Source organism: Schistocerca cancellata, chromosome 5 (genome assembly GCF_023864275.1).
Source record: "Schistocerca cancellata isolate TAMUIC-IGC-003103 chromosome 5, iqSchCanc2.1, whole genome shotgun sequence".
NCBI classification, from domain to species: domain Eukaryota; kingdom Metazoa; phylum Arthropoda; class Insecta; order Orthoptera; family Acrididae; genus Schistocerca; species Schistocerca cancellata.
In genome coordinates this window covers 87,733,828-87,749,463 of record NC_064630.1, presented here as the reverse complement: position 1 = coordinate 87,749,463, position 15,636 = coordinate 87,733,828, and positions in this window count along the sequence as shown.

The window sequence follows — 15,636 nt, the reverse complement described above, 5'->3', positions numbered from 1 at the left end:
ACTTATGTAATCAGTATTGCATTGATATAAATCTGATGGCGAATCTTGATGTGTGACGAGTACTTGCCGCCTGCCTGAAGACGTCAACTACGAGACTGCAGCCTTCCCGCTGCGGGTGGACTTCGTCGCTGCAGGCCGTCGCAGTTGCAGCAGTGACTCATAGTAGATGTAGGGCTATGGGACCTTCCTCTGGTGAAGAGCGTAGCCGACCGACTGCTGGCCGCCATCTCCTACTTTCTGGGTGGGCAGCTGCACGTGTACCGCCTTCCTGGCTGTACGCTGTGTGTTCCGAGGGAGCTCTGGTCCTCCTTCGCCGCGACAACCGCTATCCGGAAGATGCTGTTTTATAAGCGCGCGTTCTTCTACGACTGCGCTGAAGCCTTAAGCCGTCCGCACACGGACCGTGCTGTCGAACGTTAACGTTGAGCGTGCCAAGTTCAACGTGCTGCTGAACGCTCAGGAATGATGCGACTTGTGCATACGGTACGTGGGCCCCAACGTGGTATACGCGATTGCAACGCGCTCCAGCGGCAGTTGAGCGATGTTTCTAGTTCGTAAATCACACTGTTTACTCAACGGGCGCTCGTAAAATTCCCACGTTAGCACTATTAAAACGCACATTTCCTCCATCGTCCACGAAAAGGAAAGTACCATGTCCAATCAGTAAGGACAGAGACATATAAAAGTTCCATTACAAACAGTGCGGCACAAATTTGGCATACTTCTCCGCATAAGATAAACATTATTTCATCATTCCCACATTTTATTAAAACTCCAAGGTCAGTCTTACTCAGTCACTGTTCCTACCCAATAGCAGAATCTTTGCAACATATGAATTACGAAGCGAAAAAGTAAAGGAGCAAAATATCTTTATGGAAGTAGCGCAAGCTGTCCTGTAGATTAAGCCAATCGAACAAAGTCACCCCTCAAAAAAAGGTGAACTTATATTTACATAATATCAAATATCATAGTATATACTTATATTAAACTAATAATAAAGTATCAGAACCTAATAAAAACGCTAATGTTATGAAATAAAATACCGGAGTGTTACGACGCGAACCATCGCCCGAACTGTCAACTAAATACGAGTCATTTTCGCTACTCATTACGCTAATCCAACAACATACGGACACATCTCGCATGTAATCCAAGTATGGTACCCGTTGCAGAAAACGTTATCGTAGATACGTTACTAATTGAAGTTTAATTATAACAAATTGTACCAGAATAATGCGTTTTGGGTGGATCATCCTTGTGTCACTGCCTTCAAATAGCCTACTCTCATAAGACGGAAGTTACAATAATTGTTTTTACATGAATATGATGTTTCTCGTTATTTTGTTGGAACGAATCACAGAATTAACAACGGGTTTTCCAATGATTCTCAATGTGCTGGTGCTCAGAAACGGCATATATACATATAGGCTTGAAATGAACGCCAATATGGCGCCTCACAACTCTGTACTGCAGGGAGACGGCGTGCGTGTGACGTAAGCGGCGCTGTGCCATCTCATTGGTCAACGCTCAGACGCACGCTCAGAATATCTGACATGCCAGATATTGCTCTGCACGTTGGGAAAGACTCCCGAACGTGCTATTCCACGCTATGACGTCAGAAACTCGGCACGCTCAACGTTCAACGTTCGGATGCACGGTCCGTGTGCCGACGGCTTTAGAGCTCCCAGCGGCGCGTCCGAGAGCCGCCACGCATTGTCCCGCTGCCGCCTCCAAGCTGCTTCGCTATTAGACAGGGTGCTGACCTAGCTGTTTGGTTGCAATGTCCGGCATTTCTCACCGCTGTGTCGGCGAGCGGCCGGCCGTATTCCCCGAGCAACCGGGAAGACAATATTGACTGTAACAAACACTTTAATTAAATGTTATTTCAGAAACCATTGTTCCTCTGGCGCGTCACCAGCCCTTGGGGCTCGGCCTACGACACTCTGCACCGCCTCACCTATCCAACCTGGACGCCTGTCCTTACCCGATAGGTGACTCTTACAATATTTTCTTACTACATATTGAAATAGCAGCTTTCACTTTACGAGTTATGGTGTCTTTATCTGAAATTAAAAAGATAACTCTGGAAAGATAAGGTTTTCGCAAATGTGGAAAACTGTTGTTACTTGTACACACTTGAACAAACATTCCACACAAATTTAAAAGTGTGCCAGTTTAGAAAATCTTATTGATATTGTTTAGTAAAAAAAAAAAAACACTTTGTCCGTTGTAGGCTATATTGTGTTTTACAAACGGTACCCAAACACAACCTCATGTCTGACAACAACAGAAACAGTGGAAAATGTCGGAAACTGCTTACGCCGCCTTCCAGTGCGCCTCCCTTCGTGTGATTCTAGAACCAGCCACTACACTTAAACACCGACCAGGAAACTCAACGCGTTCCTACGCACTCTGTCCTCCAGGTACACTACACGATTATTTTTTTTTCCTTATCTCTGTTCAAAAATGGTTCAAATGGCTCTGAGCACTATGCGACTTAATTTCTGAGGTCATCAGTCGCCTAGAACTGAGAACTAATTAAACGTAACTAACCTAACGACATCACACACATCCACGCCCGAGGCAGGATTCGAACCTGCGACCGTAGCGCCTTAGGTTAGGTTAGTGTTGTTTAACGTCCCGTCGACAACGAGGTCATTAGAGACGGAGCGCAAGCTCGGGTTAGGGAAGGATGGGGAAGGATATCGGCCGTGCCCTTTCAAAGGGCACGCCCGAGGCAGGATTCGAACCTGCGACCGTAGCGCCTTAGGTTAGGTTAGTGTTGTTTAACGTCCCGTCGACAACGAGGTCATTAGAGACGGAGCGCAAGCTCGGGTTAGGGAAGGATGGGGAAGGATATCGGCCGTGCCCTTTCAAAGGAACCATCCCGGCATTTGCCTGAAACGATTTAGGGAAATCACGGAAAACCTAAATCAGGATGGCTGGAGACGGGATCGAACCGTCGTCCTCCCGAATGCGAGTCCAGTGTGCTAACCACTGCGCCACCTCGCTCGGTCGTAGCGCCTTATCTCTGTTTCATTCCACTACTGTCACTCTAATATTTAGATGGATGCCTATACGCTACTCCACATGTAGTTTACCTATGACATCTTACTTCCATCCGCAGAAGAAGAGCTATACGTCTTCGTTATTTCTACAACTTGTCTCGACTCATCTTACAGTTATACCTAATGTTATTAATACTGTTACAATAGCATATACTAGTACTTGTACTAGTATAATAGCAGTCCGCCCCTGGTAGCTGAGTGGTAGCTGGCACGGTAGCTCAGCGTGTTCGGTCAGAGAGCCGGTTGGCCTCTGTAATAAAAAACTGAGTGGAAGGATTAACCACCGAACTTGAACAGGATGTCTTGCGACGTCCGCAACGACCAAACACAACGATCAATAACGAACAAAATGCAAAAAAAAAAAGAAAAAACAGTGGTCAGCGTGACAGACTGTCAATCCTAAGGGCCCGGGTTCGATTCCCGACTAGGTCGGAGATTTTCTCCACTCAGAAGCTGGGTGTTGTGTTGTCCTAATCATCACCATTTCATCCCCATCGACGCGCAGGTCGCCGAAGTGGCGTCAAATCGAAAGACCTGCACCAGGTGAACGGTCTACCCGACGGGAGGCCCTAGCCACACGACAAACATTTCAGTATAAAAGCAAACAATATAACTACTAAAATTTTAAAAATCCTTGTTATTTCTATCACCGATTTAGCAACTGCTACCTCTACTCTAAATTATGTTACTAATTTTAACACTAATACTTCTACTACGATTACATATGATAATGCTAGGCACACTGTCTCTCGTAGAAAAGTTAAATAGCATAATGCCTTGCGTTGCTTCACTATTTCTCTTTACTGTAGTCCGAGATTGACACAACTACACAAGTTACTGTTAAAGGAATATATCTGATATCTCTATATGTTTCTTACCAGATCGGCCATCCCATCGGATGGCTCCAGATACCATGGCTACAGATCAGAGCACACCATTTATATTTCGACGATTCTTCCGGTCTTCTTAGATATGCTGGTGTTCATCTTCCTTCACTCTTCCGTTACTGGACCAAGCGATCCTATTGCTATCATGCCTCGTTCTCCTCCGCCAGGGTCATACAGATTCCTTTCTCGTGTCTGCAGTGATGTCTATTCGCTATATTTACGGCTTGCTTTTTTTTGAGAAAGCATCAGCTACAAGATCCACGGTATCCACGCCCTCTTTTATATTATGCCATAAATATTTTTGCAGCCAGCACAGGAAGGCAAAGTAAACCTCCTTTATGCTCATTTTAATAAATTAATTAATTGTAAAACTCCACTTTCTTGCTACAAATACTAGTGGCTACTGAGTGTCGAGTGTTCCTCCGGGTGCACACCTAAAGAATTGTTCCCAGTACGCCGTCGAATAATCCTTGAAAGATGTATACATTGCCGGCGATGGGCGAGGCATGACAGAATCTCTGACCAGAGAGTAGTTTATCGTTAGCTGTTGCTAGTCTGCGCTTGACCGCGCGAGTCGACAGTAGTAGTTAGCAGTCGACAGTAGTAGCGAGTAGTCGTTAGTCCGTGCTAGTCGGCGGGAGTCGGCATGCGTCGGCTGTGTACTCTGCTCGCGACTCTGGTCAGGACTCTGGAGGATGAGTATTGTTATAGAAGGTAAAGAAGCAGCCTTGCGCATATTTAATAATGTATGTTAATTGTAATTTAATTTGTTCAAAAGAAATGCCCCAATAATAATTTTTATAATATAAAGCAACTCTTTAAAGAAAAGCATTCATTTCAATTTAAAGAATTTCCAATGCATTATCATTGCATCCAAAAATCAAAAAAAAGAAAAAAATATGCCAGCATTGCACGAAGCTGTGTCGAAAAATGAGTAATTATGAGCGGATATAATTTCAGTTTCATTGAGGTAAGAGTTTTTGCTTTTTTATTCAGAATACAGGGCCGAAGGTCAGCGCTGCTGTCCTTATAAAATTTATCAGGTTACAGAAACTTTTTTATTATTTTTGGTGTTTAGGAATTTTTCTATTTCGAACTTGACATTAAATGAAAAAAGAATTTTGTGGGAATATTAAGTGTGAATGCATTCTTTGCATAGAGACTATAAGACGGAGCCAATTTTGTTTAGAGGTTAAAATCATAGAAAAATTCATTTAATTACTATTTTTTTGTGGCGAGGTTACACTTGGCTCACATTTTCATTTTTTTATTTGAGGAGGTTACGCTTGGCACATTCACATTTTTATTCAATTATTAATCACTGCGGGGAGGTTACATCCTTCTGATATATTTTAATCGACTGATTCCTAATTAGTCTTCTTTTAAGTAACATATATGTTGGGCTTGAGTAGCACAGTCGGCGGAGCACTCGCCGCGAAAGGCAAATGTCATGCCTTCGAGTCTCGGTTCGGCACACAGTTTGAATGTGTCAGGAAGTTTCATATCAGCGCACACTCGGCGTTAAAGTGAGAAACTTCATTCTGTGAATTTATGTGGATGTTTGTAGTCCTACCTTAAATTGCACCTTCGAGCACCACTCATGCATGATGACAAGGAGCTTGCCAAAATTGTTTTCTAGGGTATCTCGAATGTTTGGTGTGCACTAAGAATTGTACCACGCTCTAGGGCCAGCGTCTCAATTAGTAATCAAAACGTCCTCAGTCCCTGGTTCACAACTCGCCACCGCTTAGACTTTAAATGAAAATCATCAGCAATGGTGGCCGAAGACTTCTGGTATAAGGAGTCACCCTCATGCAGCCAACGTCCATGTCAAAGGCGGAGAAGTGGACAAAGCTTCAGGGCACTCTCTTACCCTTGGGGTAGGAAACTGCCCCTGAAAAGTGGAAGAGTCAACAATGATGACAGGATATGGTCTGTAATTGAAAGAAGTGTTTTGATCTTCTCTCCATTAGCAAAAGAAGGTGTGAGCTGTCATAAGTCAGATCGTGGTAGTGTAGATACAAAGTCTGAGAACGGAGATGTTAAGGCTCAGTCTAGTGCGTGTCAGTGAAGTGAAAGAGAACAATGATTTCTGGTCAGATGAGTACAGCGAAGTATCGAGAGCAGCAGAAAATGGTATATCGGGAATAGGGTTTGCTATGAATAGAAATGTAGAACAGAGAGTGAGTTACTGTTATCTGTTCAGAGACAGGGTTGTTCTCGTCAGAAGGGACAGTACACCGAAACCGATACATATAGTTTAGGTATGCATGCTGACGTCGCAAGCTGACGGTGAAGAGATAAAGTATATGAGGATACTGAACAGGTAGTTCAGTACGTAAAGGCAGGTGAAAATCTAATAGTCATGGGGTTTCGAATGTAGTTGTAGGGGAAGAAACGGTTAGAGGAGAATATGGGCTTGGTACTAGGAATGAGAGAAGAGAAGCACTAACTGATTTCTGCAATAAATTTGAGCTAGTAATAGCGAACATTCTGTTCAAGAATTTATTTAATCGTGCGTTTAGCTAATTTCGACTACGAGTCATTGTCAAGAACATTTGTCATATCTGCATTTCATTTCATTTTCAAATCACTCTTGATTACAAATCATTGTAATTACTTGAATTACATATCGCACGATTAAATAAACCTCGCATTACAGCCTACGACGGACCGTACTGACGTTTATTAAGCATCTGGAGGCTGTGGATCTCAAGAAACAGAAAATTTTTAATTTAAGAATAATGAAAAAAATGAGAATAAATTTTTATGGTCATCTTCTCAGAATGAATTCCAACAGATTAACCAAACAAATCTCTGACTTCTTCCGTAACCACAAAACGAAACCCAACTCGTTTAAAGACACTGAGAAAGACCTAGCAGAATTAAAGATTTCAGAAAATTCACTTATTGATCGAACACCTAAATTAATTACTAAAGATGAAAATATAAGGTTCCAAGACAAAACTACACAAAAGTCCAAACCCTTCATCTCGGAAGAAGAGAGGAGAAGAAGATCAGTAAGAATGAAGAAATACTGGGCCCTAAGAAAAAAACAACGCACAAAGAAATGATTGATCCAGCGTACCCCAAAGAGGGTGAAACGAAAGAAGAAGAAGAAGAAAGAAAAATAGGCTAAAGTTGAAGAGACTTGTCAGGAATAATCAATGCGCAAAGAAGTGGGATAGGTAAGTATTAATGAATGAAGAGATACGCTTCACGTTCTCTAAGGCTATAGACTCTGCGATGAGGAATAGTTCAGTAATCAGTTCACTTGAAGAGGAAAACCCAGTCCCTAACAACGACAATCACAAAAGCTGGAAAGGAAAACATTTGTACGTCGATGGTAAACGAGGAAGGTAACTGTGAAGAAACAACAGAAGAAATGCTTCAGTTAATTGATCAAGGAAGGGAATACAAAAATGTTGAGGGAAATAAGGTAATACAAATATACAGGTCAGATGGGAATGAAATACAAAGGAAGCGAAGGCGAAATGACTACACGACAACTGTGAAGAAATCGAAAAATAAGTGATTGTTTGAATATTTGACTCAGCACACAAAAAAGTCAAAACAGTCTTCGTTGAAATTAAAGGCAAGAGGGATAACATTAAGAGTCCAATGGGAATTCCAATGTCAAATGCGAAAGGAGGACATTCCAGGCCTCTGTGAGGGGGAGGACTTATCTGATGACGTGACGGAAACAGAAACAGGAATAGATGTACAAGAGATAGGGGATCCAGTGTTACAGTCAGAATTTTACAAGATCTTTGGAAGACTTAAGACCAAATGAGGCAGAAGGGATAAATAACATTCCATCAGAATGTCTAAAGTCATTGGAAGAGTAGCAACAAAACGATTATTCAATTTGGTGTGTTGAATATGTGAGACTGGCGAGATACCATCCGACTTTCGGAAAAACTTCATCCACACAGTTCCGAAGATCAGAAGAACTGAAAAGTTCAAGAATTATCGCTCAACCAGCTTAATAGCTCATACATTCACATTGCTGACACGAATAACATACAGAAGAGTGGAAAAGAAAATTGAGGATGTGTTAAATTACGATCAGTTTAGTTTTGGGAAAGGTAAGGGCAACACAGAGGCACTTCTGATGCAGTCGGTAATCGGATTTGATGACAATGTCAAACGGTACAAGACGTTCGAACTTCTCAGAAAAGTAGGGTTTCAAATGGTTCAAATGGCTTTGAGCACTATGGGACTTAACTTCACGGGTCATCAGTCCCCTAGACCTTAGAACTACTTAAACCTAACTAACCTAAGGACATCACACACATCCATGTCCGAGGCAGGATTCGAACCTGCATCCGTAACGGTCGCGCGGTTCCAGACTGTAGCGCCTAGAACCGCTTGGCCACTCCGGCCGGAAAAAGTAGGGATAAGGTAAAGGGAGAGACGGGTAATTTACAATACGTACAAGCCGACAGGGAACAGTAAGAGCGAAAGACAAAAACAAAGTGATCAGATTAAAAGAGCGTGCAAGAGGGATGCAGTCTTTCACCCATAATATTCAGTCTATAAATCGAAGGACCAACGACGGAAATAAAAAAAAATTTTCAAGAGTGGAATTTAAATTCAAGGTGAAAGGATACCAACGATAAGAATCGCTGATGACATTCTTATCCTCAATGAAAGTGAAGAAGAATTAGAGGTTCTGCTGAATGGAATGAACAGTCTAATGAGTACAGTTTCGGTGTTGAGAATGAATCGAAGAAAGAAGGAAGTAATTAGAAGAAGCGGAAATGAGAACTGCGAGATACTTAACATGAGGATTGGTAATCACGAAGTAGATGAAGGTAAGGAATTATGCTTCCTAGACAGCAAAATAATCCAAGACATATGGAGTAAAAAGGACATAAAAAGCTAACTAGCACTGGCAAATAGGGACTTATTGGCCAAGAGAATTTTGCTAGTATCAAAGATAGGCCTTAATTTGACGAAGAAGCTTCTGAGAATGTTTGTAGCACATCATTGTGTGGCAGTAAAACATGGACAGTGGGAATACCAGAGTAGAAGGAAATCGAAGCATTTGACATGTGATGCTACAGACGAACGTTGAAAATTAGGTGGACTGATAAAGTGAGGAATGGGGAGGTTCTGCATAGAATCGAAGAGGAAAGGGATATGTGGGAATCACTGAGAAGGAGAAGGGAGTGGATGATAGGGAATTTGTAAAGACATAGGGGAATGTCTTCCATGGTCCTAGAGGGAGCTGTAGAGGGCAAAAGCTGTAGAGGAAGGCAGAGATTTTAATACATCCAGCAAATAATTCAAATGGGTTCAAATGGCTCTGAGCACTTTGGGACTCAACTGCTGTGGTCATAAGTCCCCTAGAACTTAGAACTACTTATACCTAACTGACCTAAGGACATCACACACATCCATGCCTGAGGCAGGATTCGAACCTGCGACCGTAGTGTGGTCGTGCGGTTCCAGACTGTAGCGCCTTTAACCGCTCGGCCACTTAGCAAATAATTGAGTACTCACGTTGCAAGTGCTAAAGCGCTATTCTGAGCAACCAGTCATCAACATATGCTACAATTCTTACCATTTCCTGACTGATTTTTTTATCTATCCAAAAATGGTCCCTAGTTAACTCACCAGAGTTTGGGGCCGCTTTCAGTGCCCTGAAGGCATCCTTTCGTAATTCGAAGAATCAGAAAACTGGGCTTGAGTGGGTCACGATCTGAGTGCGGTAAAGAAACCATGCGAGTTTCAGGCATCGGTGAAACCCTACTTCCAGCATCACACCCGTTGCTCAGAAATGAATACATATAATTTGAGACAACCCTAGTGCACAACGAACGAAGGGTATGAGTACGTCGAGAACTACTTTAGACGAACCGGTAGGCACCACGGCTCCTTGCAAACTGACCACGAAGCTAGTATCTGGAGGGGATCATTGTATGGGATAGGATGGCGCATCTGACAAGACTGCCATGGTTTTTCACAGGCGAACAACACAGGAACCGGGTTACAGTTCTTTGCATTCGGTTGTTCACCTGTCATTGTCCGCAGGTGATCTGTCGCTTCAGAAAGATTCCGAGAATGCGTCGCATTGGTTTCAGCGACGCTCAACCTGTTCAAGAATGCTTGTGTGACATCCTCAGGCCCATTGAAACAATTCCTTTTCAGGACATATGGGACACGATGGAGATTGTCTGACACAGCTCCAACACAGCAGACAGTAGAGCGGTTATGGATCAGAACGACAATTTCGATGTCTCACGGTGGAAGTCATGACGCAACGCACCACCGTCGATATCAGACAGAAAGCGAGAGCGATATTATACTAGACGGATGTTTGATAATTTCATGAGGACGATTTTCGAAATATTGTCAATATGTGACCAGGATGTAAACTCGCTATAGTCCGATTCTTTAGATCTCCCAGCCTACAATGTCGTATTATGCTACGTTTAAGGTAACTTAGCCTGTGAATATCTGGAAAAATACTAATAATTATCGTAAACTTTGCTCGGCTCTAACGTGAACTGTTAGTAGGATGAAAACTGTAGAACAACAGAAGTGTTTCTTGCTCAACATGTATATACAATTAATCACATTGGTTCTCCGTTGACTTAGAGTTTTTCTTGAAGATCAGTAAATTACACTTTTATATGCCGGCTCTTACATGGAATCCACGCACTATCTACTTATTCAAATGCGTGAAATTTGAAGTAAAAATTAACAACATGGGTATCTAGAAAGTAACTACAATCATGTCACTTCAGATAACAGTTTTTATTCTAGAAATATTTACAAATGATAATCACAATTAAGATTACTTTTTATAGTTAATCAATGTGCTTTCTCCTTTTTGTTGGTAGTAATTTAGTGTATGTAGTCTAATTTCCCCCTAATAGTAACCTGAAACATCCCAAAAAATTTCAGACCTCCAACTCAAATATACACATCAAAAATGTTTTGCATCACCTCGGTTCCGAGAGTTCCGGAACCTGTACAGAAAATTGGAGTAGAGATGACCATAAACCTCATTTCTGCCCTTTTTATTGCTCATGAAAACCGCACATTGCATGTTGTACCACCACACAGCGAGACCTTCAGAGGTGGTGGTCCAGATTGCTGTACACACCGGTACCTCAAACATCCAGTAGCACGTCCTCTTGCATTGATGCATGTCTGTATTCGTCATGGCATACTGTTTGAGTCGTAACACGACGTCCTGTGGCTGCATGAAAAGCATTATTCAACATGGTGGCTTTGCTGTCAGGATTTCTTCGAGTCATAATCCATAGGTAGCGGCAATCCACTGCAGTAGTAGCCCTTGGGTGGCCTGAGCGAGGCATACCATCGACGATTCCTGTCTCTCTGTATCTCCTCCATGTCCGAACAACATTGCTTTAGTTCACTCCGACACACCTGGGCACTTCCCTTGTTGAGAGCCCTTCCTAGCACAAAGTAGCAATGTGGACGCGATCGAACCGCGATATTGACCGTCTAGGCATGGTTGAACAACAGACAACACGAGCCGTGTAACTCCTCCCTGGGAAAATGACTGGAACTGATCAACTGTCGGACCCTCTCGGTGTAATAGGCCCTGCTCATGCATGGTTTTTACATCTTTGGGCGGGTTTAGTGATATCTCTGAACAGTCAAAGAGACTGTGTCTGTGATACAGTATCCATAGTCAACGCCTGTCTTCAGGAGTTCTGGGAACCGGGATGATGCAAAACTTTTTTTGATGTGTGTAGATTTTTAGTGCATAAAATAAACATGTCAGAAAATTTAACTATCGGGAAATTCAATTAAAAGTTTCATTTTATCTATGACTGAGCTCTGTTGTTCCTAATTCACTGCAGTTGCATAAACATCATGGTTTATATAGTCCTGATCTTCTCTCTTCCGTTTCTTATTTCTTCTTGTTATACCGGCGTGTTCAGGTGCTTCTACGACCCACTTTACAGCTTCGACCACACTCATAGAATCAATTGTCAACAGTCAGTGTCTCATATTACACCCACGATATATTCTTATCAGCTCTAGAATGTCACATCTGCTAATTGCCTCACGTTAAAATAGATTACAGGCATAAAAACTTTTGAGAATGACAAAACACCAGCAACTCAAACTACTGAACGGTTTATAAGGAAAACAGTGCTATAAGATCAAAGATACTATGTGGAAACATGAGAGCGTTGCAAAGCCTATCTTCTAACATTGCTGCCAACTTGATAAACAGTTGTGTAGTACATGCTTCTCGAAAAAGAGTTTAATGACAACAACGACGTGTGGAAGCACCATAAGCATCGGTGTGGACGCACGCCGAGAGATCTTTAACTTGATTTTTAAACAACTTCTTGATGTTTAATTCAGTTCTTTTAACGACTATTGTCCTGGAAAGAAAAATAAATAAATAAATAAGACAAACGTCTAAAATAAAGCTTTAAATATGTATTCAAGATGCGAAACAAAAAGAAATCTCTTTTTTTATAAGTGTATTCACAGGCAAGTTACCTTAATGCCTCAATTTTAATGTCAATCAGTGGAGGAAATAGGAATACCGCGTGTGAGCGAATTTCATATTGTGCCGCTCAGTAGATGCTGTCACGCGCTTATCTGTTACTTTTCAAAATACTTCGTGCCTGAAAAGGATGATTGAAACATAGACAGCAATGGCTGTCCTTGATAGGCCGCTGACATAGTCGGCAGTCGAGGCCACGTGTAGGCTTGGTTGCCCTTTAACCTTCTCAGGGCAGGCTAATCTCCTGCTAATAATTTGCGTTGGAGGCGAAGTGCTGCTGTGAGACGCCTGGAGGGAAATTGGCGGTCGCCCAATCCCAGAGTTTAGTCGCATGTCACGTGCTGTACTACAGCCTGATGCCTCCTATTCCAGTGTTTAGTACGACATCAAGACTGACACGTAATTTAATATCTGTGTCAGAATGCTATTATCCACTATTGAGATACAGGCTGTACAACGTTATAGGTGTTTCAGCAACAAAGGAAGGTACAGTGCGAAATATCCGAAGGTGATTTGGTGCTATGCGATCTCAGTAAACCCATAAAAATCATCTGTTCATTTGTTGAGTAATTATACTGGCACTGAAATGGAAGATGACTGAGAGAAGGCTGAATTACTGAGTCCGCTCTTACTAATTTTTCCGCTACAGAAGTTCGTAACATGGTTCTCCTTCTAACTATAGCACTAATACTGGGACTTCAGATATTGAGATAAATGATCACAAAGCATAAAACCAAATAAAATCTAACAGATAAAAGATAGGTGGCAGTTGACGATAAGTGTGAGGTGATCCACATGAGTTCCAAAAGAAATCCGTTGGAATTCGATTACTCGATAAATAGTATAATTCTCAAGGCTGTCAATTCAACTAAGCACCTGGGTGTAAAAATTACGAACAACTTCAGTTGGAAAGACCACATAGATAATATTGTGGGGAAGGCGAGCCAAAGGTTGCGTTTCATTGGCAGGACGCTTAGAAGATGCAACAAGTCCACTAAAGAGACGGCTTACACTACACTCTGTTAGAATATTGCTGCGCGGTGTGGGATCCTTATCAGGTGGGATTCACCGAGGACTTCGAAAGGGTGCAAAAAAGAGCAGCTCGTTTTGTATTATCGCGTTATAGGGGAGAGAGTGTGGCAGATATGATACGCGAGTTGGGATGGAAGTCATTAAAGCAAAGACGTTTTTCGTCGCGGCGAGATCTATTTACGAAATTTCAGTCACCAACTATGTCTTCCGAATGCGAAAATATTTTGTTGAGCCCAACCTATATAGGTAGGAACGATCATCAAAATAAAATAAGAGAAATCAGAGCTCGAACAGAAAGCTTTAGGTGTTCGTTTTTCCCACGCGCTATTCGGGTGTGGAATGGTAGGGAGATAGTATGATTGTGGTTCGATGAACCATCTGCCAAGCACTTAAATGTGAATTGCAGAGTAATCATGTAGATGTAGATGTAGATGTAAATGGTGCTGACTATATGCCCTGTACGTTTACTTACAGATAAATTGCTCCCTTTCTACCGGTAACGCTGAAACAGAACAGTGTACCAAACAATCTAAACATATAATCACTGAGCCATGCTGCGGCTCATGTCGGTGCTGTTTGTAGGTTTCCGCCTCTGTTGCAGGCAAGACGGTATCGTTTATTTGGCATGGTTGCGGTTGTTCGTCTTCTTCCTGTGTTGACTGGTGCCACTGGGGATCGCAAGCGTTGAATGTCCGCTAGTGGCAGCAGCGGCGGTTATCGATACGTAGTAACTGTTGCCCTATCGTTCAGGCGACGTCGTTGTGTTTCTGGGCCGTGTGAGTGGGCCACTTCGGTGGGGGACTGAAGAGAGACCAGGTCCGCGCAGGGCGCGAACACGCCGGGACCACTGATGGCGCATATGGACTGCCGGATGGAATGGCTGTGCTCACGAGGGTGCACGACCTCGTCATAAGCCTGATCCAGCAATCTTTAAGATGAGTGCAATTTCAATCCAAGTAGAGCGGAGTCAGTCACCCGCGTGGGCCCCGTAGTACGTATGTGAACTTGTGACAGATTACACTACTGGCCATTAAAACTGCTACACCACGAAGATGACGTGCTACAGACGCGAAATTTAACCAACAGGAAGAAACTGCCGTGATATGCAAATGATTAGCTTTTCAGAGCATTCACATAAGGTTGGCGCCGGTGGCGACACCTACAACGCGCTGACATGAGGGAAGTTTCCAATCGATTTCTCATACACAAACAGCAATTGACCGGTGTTGCCTAGTGAAACGTTGTTGTGATGCATCGTGTAAGGAGGACAAATGCGTACCATCACTTTTCCGACTTTGGTAAAGTTCGGATTGTAGCCTATCGCGATTGCGGTTTATCGTATCGCGACATTGCTGCTCGCGTTGGTCGAGATCCAATGACTGTTAGCAGAATATGGAATCTGTAGGTTCAGGAGGGTTATACGGAACGCCGTGCTGGATCCCAAAGGCCTCGTATCACTAGCAGTCGAGATAACAGGCATCTTATCCGCATGGCTGTAACGGATCGTGGAGCCACGTCTCGATCCCTGAGTCAGCAGATGGGGACGTTTTCAAGACAACAACCATCTGCACTAACAGTTCGACGACGTTTGCAGCAGCATGGACTATCAGCTCGGAGACCGTGGCTGCGGTTACCCTTGACGCTGCATCGCAGGCAGGAGCGCCTGCGATGGTGTACTCAACGACGAACCTGGGTGCACGAATGGCAAAACGTCATGTTTTCGGATGAATCCAGTTTCTGTTTACAGCATCATGATGCTCGCATCCGTGTTTGTTGTCATGGCGGTGAACGCACATTTGAAGCGTGTATTCGTCATCGCCATACTGGCTTATCACCCGGCGTGATGATATGGGGTGGCATTGGTTACACGTCTCGGTCACCTCTTGTTCGCACTGACGGCACTTTGAACAGTGGACGTTACATTTCAGATATGTTACAACCCGTGGCTCTACCCTTCATTCGATCCCTGCGAAACCCAACATTTCAGCAGGATAATGCACGACCGCATGTTGCAGGTCCTGTACGGGCCTTTCTGAATACAGAAAATGTTCGACTGCTGCCCTGGCCAGCACATTCTGCAGATCTCTCACCAATTGAAAACGTCTGGTCAATGGTGGTCGAGCAACTGGCTCGTCACAATACG